The sequence below is a fragment of the Haliotis rufescens genome, unplaced genomic scaffold (assembly GCF_023055435.1).
Source record: "Haliotis rufescens isolate VD_foot unplaced genomic scaffold, xgHalRufe1.0.p SCAF_14, whole genome shotgun sequence".
NCBI classification, from domain to species: domain Eukaryota; kingdom Metazoa; phylum Mollusca; class Gastropoda; order Lepetellida; family Haliotidae; genus Haliotis; species Haliotis rufescens.
Window position 1 is genome coordinate 30,551,104 of NW_025963824.1, and position 13,873 is coordinate 30,564,976.

The window sequence follows — 13,873 nt, forward strand, 5'->3', positions numbered from 1 at the left end:
GCTTCTTTTAATTGGCCCGCCTATACGAACAAACGATGCGCCATCTTCGAACTACAGACATCCCCCTCTTGTCCTTGTTTGAAGATGCCCCTGACACCTAGCACTGACGACGTGTGTTTATCTCGGCGACCCACATACCTGGAACCCTCCGTTGTATGTTGAGACAGGGCGGTGACGCCGAACACGACCCGGCGCGGGGCTATGTGTTTATCTACAACTCTGATAGGACAATTTGCAAAGGGGCGAGGATGCCTTGGCCACAAAGAGAACGTTGAGTCGTGAAATTTGCTTTTAAACCAAGCCAAAGACAGTTTTCAATTGGAACATTTGTCTTTAAGAGCGGTGATTTGCGTTTGGGAAATATCGGTAGGTTTGGTCGTGGTTTGGTCTGTGTATTGGTTGATATGTAAAGAACGCAGCGTTTGTTCTCAATTAGGGTAGTGACGTTTTCAGGAAGAATACAACAAGGAAGTCTGGAAATAGTTCTTTGAGATTTAGTACGGAGGTGGGGCGGGATTCTCATCAGCAGCTGTTATCCCTAGAAAGTGTGTGAGTGAGTTTAGTTTAACGCCGCTTTTAACAGTATTTCAATTATGTCATGGCGTGTCAGCTTAATGTGGGAGTAAAACCCGAAGTGATCCAGGTCTCAGACGTTTACCACTTCGGTGAAACCCACGAGCACGGGTAAGGTGCAGACAAACCTAGAAACATAATCGGGGTGAAGCGGGATTCGAACCCACAATCATAGGTTTGTGGCGTACCAAAGGGACGCATCTTTGCACCCGTGCCCTAATCTTCATCGTGAACCCAGCAGAAGAAAAGAATAGAGATTGAATCAGAGAGTGTATTCCTACTGCGTTTCGTATTTTCATTATAAGTGGTTTAACTAGGACTGGTCGGCTCGGAGTATAATGTGTCTGAGTGGGGTATCTCACTTTGTGAATAAAGGATTCTGGGCTCTAGAACGTTTGGTATCTACATTTAAACCCCGTTATTCCAGAAACCCTGTATTCCGGACAAATATTTTGAGGGATATTCACCTTCACAATGAACATGTATTAGTTACAATTATTCGATAATCCGGACACTTTTTAATCCGGATTACTTCACAGGGATCTTCCACATTAACGAGGTTCGCCTATACAGAGACACAGTAATACACCAGTGCAGACGAACCTTGCAATATGAACATTCCTTGACAGGGATATACCTCCTCGTCAGGTGATGTGTGCAGTCAATACGCTGCCAAGACCTCAACAATGTTGATGCGGCAATCTAGCAACATCATTCAGACATTACTTAAAGACTTGAGACTTGATTTTTATTTTGGCAACAAGTACAATAACCGACCTTCGATTCAGTTTATCATCAAAGCGCATGCGTCTCACCACGCCAATTTCCACTTTGATATAACGGCGACCTTCACCCTGCCGTTGGCAACCAATATGGCTTCGTTGATCAAAGATCTCAAATTAACCATCCCGACATACTTTCAAGACGATTGTCATATTTTTGGTAACATGCTGGCCAAATTCTTTTTGAATTTCAAGGTTTGTGAAATCTGTCTTAAGTCCCCCGTGATATTTTGAGCAGATATTGCCATTATATAACGCAGCGATGTTTATCCCTGGAAGGACATGAGAAATCCCACAAAATGGCACGAAATCAAATAACGCCTTGACGGTTAAAGCTTGCAGAGCAAACATGGATCTATTTGGGATCATTTAATGTGGAGGCATGGCGATTACGTGTTGGCTGTCGTCGAAAATACGTTGTTCCACTTGGCAGTGTTTGCTTTTAAAAGATTTCCTGGTGAAATCGGGGCTCCAGTGTAAATCCGCGCTGTGTAGACTCGGCTTCTCAAAGAGAGGTTTTGTCGGACTGCCATGTGTGTCGTACAAAATAGCTCTTCGTTTTAGTACGTTGACGTAACTGTTACATAATATTGACAGAGGACATGTTTGTTCCTGGTATGTTTTCCCAGCTTTTGTTGCGCGTGTCGTGACGTCACGGCTCTATACTGACACCGAGGTACAGGTTTGACCCAGATCAGACAAGAAGAGGTGACTCCCGTCATTCGTCACCACTCGCCCCTTTCCGTCACCACTCGCCCCTTTCCGTACCCTGCAAGAAGACTCGTCCCCCTATCGATGAATGTTATGTGCGAAAACACGACAAACCAATCAGAATGCGCGCATGATTTCAAGTTATTCGTGGGGCGGTCGGGTAGCCTAGTGGTTAAAGCGTTCGCTCGTCACGCCGAAGACCCGGGTTCGATTCCCGACATGGGCACAATGTGTGAAGCCCATTTCTGGTGTCCCCCGCCGTGATATTGCTGGAATATTGCTAAAAGCGGCGTAAAACCATACTCACTCACTCAAGTTATTCGTCTTCGTCTCCGAAATAATTTTTGATTTTACATATGTCTTGCATCTAAAAATATACCCAGTTAAATGTGTTCAATCATACTGTATAATGTCCCGATGTGCTTTACATTGCATCTGAAATATATATGGGGAAACACTGTTGTTTTAGGTATGCCCGTTTCCGCTAAGACGGAACCCGGTCGCAAAAATGGCCATGAGAGGGTCACGAGTCGCTATTCGGCTTGTCCCGGAATAACACGAGTTGGTCACGAATGGACTCCCGTTATTCCCTGACAGGTACTGCCGGACCATGGATATTTAGTCCCTGCTTCTAGAGATCCACAAACCAGAGAACATGTATTGTTTGGTAAAACTAATATATTTTTTTCAAATTGTATCCAGTAAAAAATATTTATCATATAATGGGTAGGTTTCTCGGCAGGATAAAGCCAACGGATAAAAACGATATCCGCTGGGGTCATATGCGGATAGAGATGCAAATATCAAAGGTCAAGGAGGGACTACTTTCACTGTTTATAAACAAACATGGCGTCGCCCTCGTCATTTGGCGATCGGGTCAGAATTAACCATCGGGAATCTGGATAAACTACAGGGATGCTATCAATATCAAAAGAACAGTCTAATATACTGAAATCGGTGTCTAACTGTAACGTAGCATTGTATAAGTTTGGGCAACTTTAGAGATCTCTGAATACAATGTTTATTCCTAATGCAGGATATTTACCATCCCCAAACACACTCGCGTGATAACCTCTATGTATCCTCCACCCACCCTTGAATTACAAACAATCGATATTTGAGGGTAGTACCTACCAACAGATGCTCTACACTGCGTCCCCTTGGCCTTTCATCCCAGATCAGGGCGGTGGGGGAGTCTAGTGGCGAAAGTGTTCGCTCGTCACGCCGAAAGCACGTGTTCGATTCCCCACATGGGTACAATGTGTGAAGCCCATTTCAAGTGGGGTTGCGGCAGAATCATCATTACCCTTACTACTCCGCCGTGATATTGCTGGAATATTGGTAAAAGCGGCGTAAAACTCTCACTCCTCCCAAATCAAGCTGACACCTAACATCACTGGAATAATGTTATATCTGTACTATTAACGGCGTTGGACCTGTGAAGATCCGGGTTAGAATAGGTCTTCAGCAAACCATGCTTGCCGTAAAAGGCGACTATGCTTGTCGTAATAGGCGACTAACGGGGTCGGGTGGTCGGACTCGCTATCTTGGTTGATGCATGTCATCGATCCCAATTGCGTGGATCGATGCTCATAAGGTCAATCACCGGATTGTCTGGTCCAGACACGATTATTTACAGACCGCCGTCATATAACTGGAATATTGCTGAGTGCAGCGTTAAACAACAAACAAACAAACAAACAAACAAACTAGCGGCGTTTAACCCAACTCACACGCTCATAGTACAGGTTACACACTCGCATGCCCATATACAGTGTGGTATAAGATATGATTCTATTATGAAAATGCGTCTGTGATGGTAACATTCTATTCTTCGGAATTAAATTCTGATCAGGATGTTCTCGTGGTTGAGGTCAATTTCTTTGTCTTGAATGCCGTTTCTGTCAGGATGTGTTGGAGAGGAACTGTTCTCTACGGTCGGTGCGCACATCACGAGGTGGTCTAGACATTGTAAGTAGTGTCGTGGGCAACGGAGACATTGTCGATGTGTAATAAGACTAAGCACTAAATGCTTGATCGAGTTACATCATACAATTAGGGTTAGCAGACACACAGTTGCGAACTCCAAGGGGACTTTCGAGGGCGTTTTATCTTCTTTATCTATGTTTTTTATATATTTATACGTGTTTTTTGTGCATAGATAGACCAGTTATATGTCACATTTTTAACAAACATTTTTTAACAAACCGAATGCGGGATCTCAATGAGTGATGCACTCGGCTTGTTGCGGTGAGCGTTATGTACTGTGTTTGGCTCCTTTCAAAATGTGGCAAGTCTTGGTAGGCCTGAAACTAGACCTAAGATATATGAAACACTTGTAAACGTTAGTTTAACTGTATATTTATTTTGTCATTGTATAATGCTCCTGTATCATCAGTTTGAGTATGGTGAGTTGGGTTTAACGCCGTTTTAACAGTATTCCAGTTATATCACGGCGTGTCAGCATTATGTGGGAAGAAGGCCCGAAGTGATGCAGGTCTTCGACGTTTACCACTTCGGTGAAACCCACGAGCACGGGTATGGTGCTGACAAACCTAGAAACATAATCGGGGCATACCGGGATTCGAACCCACAATCATAGGTTTCTGGCGTGCCCAAGGGACGCAACTCTGCACAGCGAATCGCGCCGCCTTAGACGACTGGGCCACCCGTGCCCCCGGTTTGAGTGTGAACGCTATAAGAAATAAATGAATCCAATGAATACTGTGACAACCCCCGGAGTTTGAAGATTCCTTGGCTTTATTCGGTGTGAAGTCTAGTCTTAGGAAGATGTAGGTTCGTGGAATGGCTGGGTTTTGTTTAGTTAAAAGGTCATACAGTGCGATTTAGAAAGTGGTCAAACGTAACAAATGATGCATTTGGGGTGACTCTTTCTTAGTAAAGTACAGATTCTAATACTTTTTTGGGTTGAGTCCCATCCGGGATTCGAACCAACACTGCCACAGTGAGGCATCAAATCGCCAGCACACACACACAGTCAGCGATCTAACCTACGCAGCCACCGAGGCTTCCACAAAAATGAAAGACCGACAACTGGTAGTCAAGATCACGTACTTTGTGTACCCCTCTGACGAGTGTAAATTGGCACGGCTCCCATGGCCGAACGCTATGAACAGACAATGCCATTTAGAAAAGGGTCAAATGTAACGTTCGAATTCCGGATGGGACTCAACCCCCCCAAAAGTATTAGAATCTGTTCTTTACTAAAAAAGTGTTATCCCAAATATAACCTTTGTTGAATGAGGTTGCCTTGAACGACTGCTGATATGAACTTTTGAATATCTTCTGAATACCTACTGACATTGCTCCTCAAACAAGGTCTATTCTGTGTGAAGACGAACGGTAATGGTGGTCTTCTTATCACATAAAAAATTCTGGCGCTGAATTAAGGTAAACTTAAAGCTTATAAATAAAATGTATTGAAAATTGCAATTAATCGTTAGTTCAATCAATCGGAACGCGCTAAGCTTAAAATGGCTATTCAGGCTCGCTGACTTTTTTGATGCATGTCATTATGTCCCAATTGCTTGGATCGATGCTCATGATGTCAATCACTAGATTGTCTGGACCGACCCGATTATTTACAGACCGCCTTCATATAGCTGGGATATTGCTGAGTGCGCCGTTAAAGGCAACGCAATTGGGATCGATGACATGCATCAACCAAGTCAGCAAGCCTGACCACCCGATCCCGTTAGTCGCCTCTTAAGACAAGCATAGTCGCCTTTTACGGCAAGCATGGGTTTCCGAAAGTAGACATATTGTGTTTGCCTTTCTCCTACGAGACGTCCCTGTTACATTGCGTAATCAGTAATGAAGTAATCGGTAATCAAATCTTATCACAGTCTGACATTACTGTGGCAAGAAATCAAGGCGTCAAATACATCTGTTTAAATTCGCCTCTGGGTATGTCGACCAAAGCTTGAGAAGTCACTCAACAGGGGGCCGCCATTCCTAGCTATCTGTTGACAATCTAGATCACTGTTTACTCAAATCTCTAATCCCGCGTTGTGTTAACACAAATTAAGTAAGCATCTGTCGTCGATCAAAAGGTGTGCATCTCAAACAATGCCAAGACGAGTGACACAAAGGTCAATTGGCTTGTATCTACTTGTGGCTGTCCATCTTGGCGGCCATGTTGTTACGTCATGTATCGTCTGCTCTCAGGGAGACCATGTTGTCCCCAGAACGAGGCTGTGGTGTTCTCAGCGAGGCATGGGAAAACAAAAGCTGATATATCTCCACCATTACTGATCTGACATCGTCATACCGTAGTCTCTTCAGCTGGTCACATGTCGTCTGCTCGTTGTCACGTTAATTACAATAAAACTGTGCAATGAAATGGCAAGCCATTGACTGTCTCAAGGATCGACGGTCCGCATTTGATCCCCACGGATCTGACAAGGGGGAGCTTTGATGTAAGGCCATTACCTGATTACGTACACTGATTAATGCAACCTGGCACATCGGACCAGACCACAGCGTCATTGATCGGGATGTATGTGCAGCAGCGTTGTAAATCAGACGTCAGGACGGTGGACACGTGGCCGGGGAAGGTATAGAAGGTGTAAGTGGGGTGAAGTTTGCCTTGCCATAGTTTATCATCTACATCTAGTGAGAGCAATATAAGCCTTCTGACATGGCCAGCATAGTCTCTGAAAATACATCGAAACAAATTACTGGTAATTTATAATGGGTGGGTGGTGGGGGATGGGGTCTTGAAAACATGACACAGCGACAAAGGGGTGTCACGAAGATCTATTTAAAGGGGCGAGAGGGCATAGAAACATGACACTGTTCCATCTTGGCAACTAAAAACATTATAAATGTGGATATTATTTAGGGACTGAGAGACTGGTCATTTAATAAAAGGATGGAGGAATTGGGGCAGGGGTAGGCATATGTGACTTAAAATGGGCGTGGGGGGGGGGGGGGGGGGGGGGGGGGGGGGGCGAAATAAATATGATACAGTCCTGAGACCAATCTCCAAAATCCATATTTTACAAATAATGAAGCCATGTCTACCATGTGTGTTGCAATCATTGCAAGTTTGAAATACATGAGCGGACGTCAACAGATCATTTTATTTTATTTTAAAAATCGGGGAGGGCGGTCGGTCGGCCTAGTGGTTAAAGCGTTCGCTCGTCACGCCGAAGACCCGGGTTCGATTCCCGACATGGGTGCATTTTGTGAAGCCCATTTGGGTGTCCCCTGCGTGATATTGCTGGAATATTGCTGAAAGTGGCGTAAAACCTCACTATCTCACTCAAAATCGGGCGCATTACAATCTCATCTTGCCTGGAGTGGTGTTATTGTACCACACTTCGGATATTATTTTACTACTTTGCCAAAAGAAATGTCATTCTCAACTACAATATAATACATGTAACGCTAAAGTAAACCTCCAGCGAGATGCAATACTCACTGGCGTGACATCGTGAAGATCCGGGTTAGAATTGGTCTTCAGCAACCCATGCTTGTCGTTAGAGGCGACTTGGTTGATACATCACAGCATATCCCAATTGCGTGGATCGATGCTCGTGATGTCAATCACTGGATTGTCTGGTCCACATTCGATTATTTACAGACCTCTGTCATATCGCTGGAGTATTGTACTTCGTTAAGCAACAAACATTGACGTGGACGAATATTTCGCTTCGTTGAGTCACCAGCAAAAACTGAAGAATTACATAATGATTACATATACCTCTGTGAACCAGACTTCCATGATCCATGTTCCTTACGAATCTTGAGTCATCCTGAATCATTGAATCCATGAATTCATACATGAATAGATCAATATGTCCATCCTTACTTCTTACATCAAGAAACCCCTACTCCGGTCTCATCCATGGGAACTCTCACTTTACCGTCATTCGCATTAAACCGGCAAAACCTTTCAGTCCTATTAGTGTATTGATGCATGTAAATAGAACTCTGTCTAAACCACATTTTGTATTACCCCAATAGATGCTTACAGACCAAAGGCTATCTCATCCAGTCATTTTAGCATTCTCTCCGGTAAATACGAATTCCTAGTTTTATAGTCACATTGTGTGGACTCCTATACCACGACAGATTCAGCTGAGAAAATCAATATCAGCATTTAACAGCTTCATATGGAACCAGTTCGCGTATACAGTGAAACCGTACGCTATAACATGTTGGTCATGTGACAAGGCTGTGTCTCTTTGTAACATAATAATATAGTTATAATACAGTAGTTAAAGGAAAATGTCGGCCATGTTTGCTGAGAGTCACCTTCGGGACAAGCGGGAAGAACCTGACCGACCAAACACTTCATGATGTGTTCAGGCGAATGTTTTATATGCCGTCTAAGACCAATATATTTTTGGATTCTTCTAAATAATTAACCCGTGAAGATTCCGGGGTAGAATAGGTCTTCAGCAACCCATACTTGCCGTAAAAGGCGACTAACGGGATCGTGTGGTTAGGGTCGCTGACTTGGTTGATGCATGTCATCGATCCCAATTGCGTGGATCGATGCTCATGATATTAATCACTGGATTGTCTGGTCCAGACTCGATTATTTACAGACCGCCGTCATATAGCTGGAATATTGCTGAGTGCGGCGTTAAACGACAAACCAAGAAATGGTTTGAAACTCTCTTCGACTGTACACGAGTACATAATATATCACTGTAATACTTTTAAATTCACCAGCGTCTTGTGCCCAATTCATCTCCTATTTCATATACAAAATGTCCATGCAAAGAAAGTCTACATACCTTTTGCTGCCTTCATAAACTAGCCATGCCCCCCCCCCCCCCCCCCCCCCCCCCTCCCCCCGTGTTTAAAGTCTGCCTTATCTATACCGTTTGACAATTTCCTAAAGACTCACTTGTTCACTTGTTTAAAAACGTATTTCCTAACCTCATTTAAAAATGAATACATTTCACAACACAATAATTCATTTTTTCATTGGTCTTCATCTGCATATTTCACTATAACTATCAAGCGTAAGGCATAACACTTGTTATATTCCCATTTTATAGAGTAAAAACGCCCATGTACATCTGCATATTCGGGACGTTTTATGTTGTCAGGTCAAGGTACATTTTCGATTAAGCCTTATCATGCACCTACTACGTAAGCATGGCACGGACAAAGCAATGACAAGGCCACAAACTTGTTGAACACACAGTCATCACCTACATCACTTAAACAACGATTAAGCCGTTTCTTCCACTCAATCAACGCCGTTTCTCCATTGTGTTTACATGTTTACACAAAGCCCCGAGTGTCACAACGACGCCATCTTGTATTACGTCACAATCATTGCCGCCATCTTGACGTTACGCAATGCCACTTTATGGCGCTATTTGTTCAATTACAGCGGCCGTTTCCTCGTCAAAACGTTTGTTCCCACGTTAAGTATTGTTCGGTGACATAACCCATTGGCTATCACGTTCGTTCAAACTGCTCTGCCCCACCTGCAGCCTTTAATCATGTAGATAATTCACCTTAGATCGCAAGGTTGTTTTCCGTTGGCTGAGCCAGGGTTATTTGCAATTACATGCTAAACGATTTGGTACATTGGCCCTGGCGTTTATAAACTCCGCCACCAGCGTAGGTCTGGCTGATGTGTTCACGGGATTACCAAGGTACGCAGCTAAGGGGATCGATTTCATACCCATCATTGTCGATTGCAGATGACGTGACAGGAACCGCGTGGCTCTAGGTTCACATTTCATGCATTTTAACATGGATTTCAATACTGATACAACGGTAAGTTCCTTAGCGTTCATGCAATATCCAGTTGTCGCATCAGACCTTTAGATAATCTGTCACCCAGACCCTAGAGAATAAATTAAAATACGAATCCAACTCAAATCCAGAATGAATTGTCAGGTCTTGTTTGTATCCACTGTAGCACATTAAGCGTTGTTCTGGGCCCCATTGGATTTTATTTTTTAATTTGTAGGTATATATATTGAAATAAGAAACTTTCTGGGACTAAATGCTGGTCTAACCTTTGAACGAAACAAACAGTTTAAGTACGTTTATAGTCACAACATTGCGATATATTTCTGATTTAAATGAACCAATATTATTTTATTCTGAAGCTTTTTTGCACAGTTTGATTAATATGGACATACATGTATTTTTAAACTGATAATTGGAACACATGCGGTTTCTTCATATAAAAATGACAAAGGCATTTGAAGTTGGTTGCTGTTTGTTAGGATTCATCGAAAGTAAACATGAACTGCCTCGGTGCCGACTTCAAAGCTGATTACACACAAACATTTCATAATTGGGGACCGTTTCTTGAAAAACATAACTTGTTTAGACAACACTTGTCAAAGAAAATCTGTCTCGGATGTTTGAGTCAGAATACGCTCACCTGTTCGCGAGTACCTAGTGTCGTCAGTATTTGATCGACCCGTGAAGATCCGGGGTGGAATAGGTCTTCAGTAACCCAGGCTTGCTTAAAATGTGACTATGCTTGTCGTAAGAGGCGACTAACGGGATCGGGTGGTCAGGCACGCTGACTTGGTTGATGCATGTCATCGTATCCCAATTACGTTGACCGATGTTCATGATGTCAATCCCTGGATTGTGTGGCCCCGACCCGATTATTTACAGACCGCCTTCATTTGGCTGGGATATTGCTGAGTGCGGCGTAAACAAAAATCAAACACTATTTGATCGTGATTCGTAAACAATCATGATACAATCGGCATAACACCTGAGATTCTTGCAAAGATTTCTTATGATTATGGAAAGGTTTTCGTCACTGTTATTTATTTGAATAGGGGCATAAAGTCTATGCTGTAACCTTCCCCGAATATAAATATATTTCCTGACGTTTCTTCAAAGCGACCATCGTACAATATGATATTGCAGATCAAAACAATGATGAACCCACGAGACACAATGGCCATGTTTGCATCCCCGTCTAGTACGCAGGTTGATAGAAATAGACAGGGGAGCGCCTTGATGCTATTTGCTATTCGTCTCTTCTATCTTGTGCGTCATGGACAACTCATAGTTGATACACAACACCTATAAGCGGGCTGGGTGACGTCAGTCTTTATTCAAGGAAACATTTTCTTTAGAAGCTGTTGTGCAACCTTGATCAAATCGGAGCGCGGGCATTTATATTCTGGGTATTCCCAGTCTTTGTTCCCCTCGATACTACGGGCTCTTTCTATTCCGGACAAGGCAGCGGGGTAGCCTAGTGGTGAAAACAGTCGCTCGTCACGCCGAAGACCCGGGTTCGGTCCTCCACATCTGTTCAACGTGTGAAACCCATTTCTGGTTCACGGTCGTGATATTGCTGGGATATTGCTAAAAGCGGTGTAAAACACGACTCGCTCAAAACATGCATTCACCGGATAGCTGTTAGTATACGAAATGTGTTTCTGGGGAGGGATGCAAATAAATGAGTGAGTGAGTGGGGTTTTACGCCGCTTTTAGCAATATTCCAGCAATATCACGGCGGGGGACACCAGAAATAGGCTTTACACATTGTAGCCATGTCGGGAATCGAACCCGGGTCTTCAGCGTGACGAGCGAACGCTTTAACCACTGGGTTAACCGACCTCCCGCCTTATGAATAAATTGTTTTGCTATGTTTAGTGGGTATTGTAGTGTGATGGTGCTTTCACCTTTAAACAGAGGTCGACACCAGCCGAAACTAAGGAATATCGAAACGAAGCGATCGTTTTCTTTCCTTTACGCGACGGGCTTTCCTGCCACATTAAGCTGACACGCCGTGATATAACCGGAATACTGTTAAAAGCGGCGTTAAACCCAACTCACTCACTCACTCCTTTACGCGAACACCTGGTGTCATCACTGATTTTCAGTGATCCATTCACATCACTGTTGTGTTGCCTTTCGCACCCATAAGAATCCGTTTTGGCAAAAAAATCAGACTGATTATTCTTTGGCGTTGATTTTTTAATATTTATATTTTATATTTTGGGATTTTGGTTGGGTGTTGGGTCCCTGTAACTTTCTTGTAGATCCCATTACGGCGTCGGGGGCACAGGTGGCCCAGTCGTCTAAGGCGGCGCGATTCGCTGTGCAGAGTTGCGTCCCATGGGCACGCCAGAAACCTATGATTGTGGGTTCGAATCCCAGTTTGCCCCGATTATGTTTCTAGGTTTGTCTGCACCATACCCGTGCTCGTGGGTTTCACCGAAGTGGTAAACGTCTGAGACCTGCATCACTTCAGGCTTTCCTCCCACATAAGGCTGACACGCCGTGATATAACTGGAATACTGTTAAAAGCGGCGTTAAACCCAACTCACTCACTATTACGGCGTCTTTGTTCATGTTGTATGACAAGAGGGGTGACTTCAGCTTTCCAAGAGTCAACTTTCCCATCATGTCGAGCAATATTCATGCAGCTCCAGCCTTTGATGTTTACATTTCACAACTTTTGAGATACAATCGAGCATGCTCCTTCCACCAAGATTTCAAAGAGCGTCACACGACTCTTGCTCAGAAGGTGTTTGATCAAGGTTACAACATTCAAGACCTCAGTGAAGCTTTTAAAATGATCTATGGTAGACATGTGGAGGAAATTTCCCAATTTGATCAGTGACAATAATGATGTCGGATGCAATTGCCTATTTTGACTTGTACCATTTGTTCCCGTGATTTTTCAGGTGAACAATTGCCTTGCCCTTTCATGTGTTTGTGACGGGTGACACCGGTGGGGCAGGATACGCTCACCTTTCCGCGAACACCTGGTTTCATCACTATTTGATAGTGATTCATAAACACATGCTTATGATATAGTCGGAATCGTACAATCGACTCTGCTTAAGTCAGAGTTTTCTGTTGGATATGGAAGGGTTTTGTCGCTTTATTAATTAATTATATTTATGTTCACAATATCCCTCATGTAACATCTTCACTCCGAGTCTATGCTCGCCGAATAAACTTTCAACCATATCAACTACCGAACAATGACCTGGAATATCCCTAAACGTTCCACAACAAAATCATTTTCGGCATATATTCACAAATCACGCAGGAGAATAACGACTAATTTAAAACGCCCACTAATTTGACCGCTAACAAGGGAGAAAAAACACTTTCACACATCAATTGTTCGATAAAATCGTTTCCATTGTTCAAATTAATACACTAATTAATGTCCGTTACAAAACACGATCGGCATCGTCGAACTTTGAAGGAGAACTAATTTGACACGACCCTGACGGTAATAGTCATCTGAGTAGGGGAGATAACTCCCGATTGGCCTTTTGTCTCTTCGGTGCTTCTAACAACAAACCATTTGTTCGTGTGGTCTCAAGCATTGCTCCACCATTGTGCCGGACAATGCCCGACACGCCCACCCCTGACGTCCCCCCACAACCGATCGTGCAGGGTTTATGCGCGCTCGCCATTACAAAAAAGAAGGCCAAAAGCCCATTGCACAGTAATATCCGCGATTGTGACAATGCTCGCATTGTTGTCCACTGTTTGCTAATCTGAGAATTAACACCCCCGTGTTGTGAATCCGATCTTGCCCTTAATACCCTCAGCGCTTCTTAAGGGATTATCGACTTGGGGATGTGAATGGGGATTAGTAGATTAGAGCTATGTCAAGTTTTAGCAAGTTTATAAACATTTGGGTTTGGCCATGTCAAGAGGTCACGGGATTCGGTGGTCATTTCGTGTTGACCTTGTCGATGGTCACTTCACTTGAAGCAGCGGGATATACTTTGTTAGACGTAAGTACCTGTGTTACTTTGCATGTTCGTACACTTTCCTAATTCTAGCTTAGTATCGTGGAGGTATAG

The 13,873-nt window shown here is 43.5% G+C and overlaps 1 protein-coding gene across 2 annotated transcripts in view; it reads left to right on the forward strand.

Annotated features, from left to right (window-relative positions):
* Positions 1-13,873, forward strand: part of LOC124143331 — a 91,054-nt gene that overhangs the window by 49,802 nt on the left and 27,379 nt on the right. The window contains exon 3 of one of the 2 annotated variants that reach the window (XM_046512265.2): positions 9,761-9,836. The exons of the other annotated variant lie outside the window; for it this stretch is intronic. The gene's annotated coding sequence lies outside the window, so the exon portion shown is untranslated. The remainder of the gene's footprint in view (positions 1-9,760; positions 9,837-13,873) is intronic. 2 annotated transcript variants of the gene reach the window in all.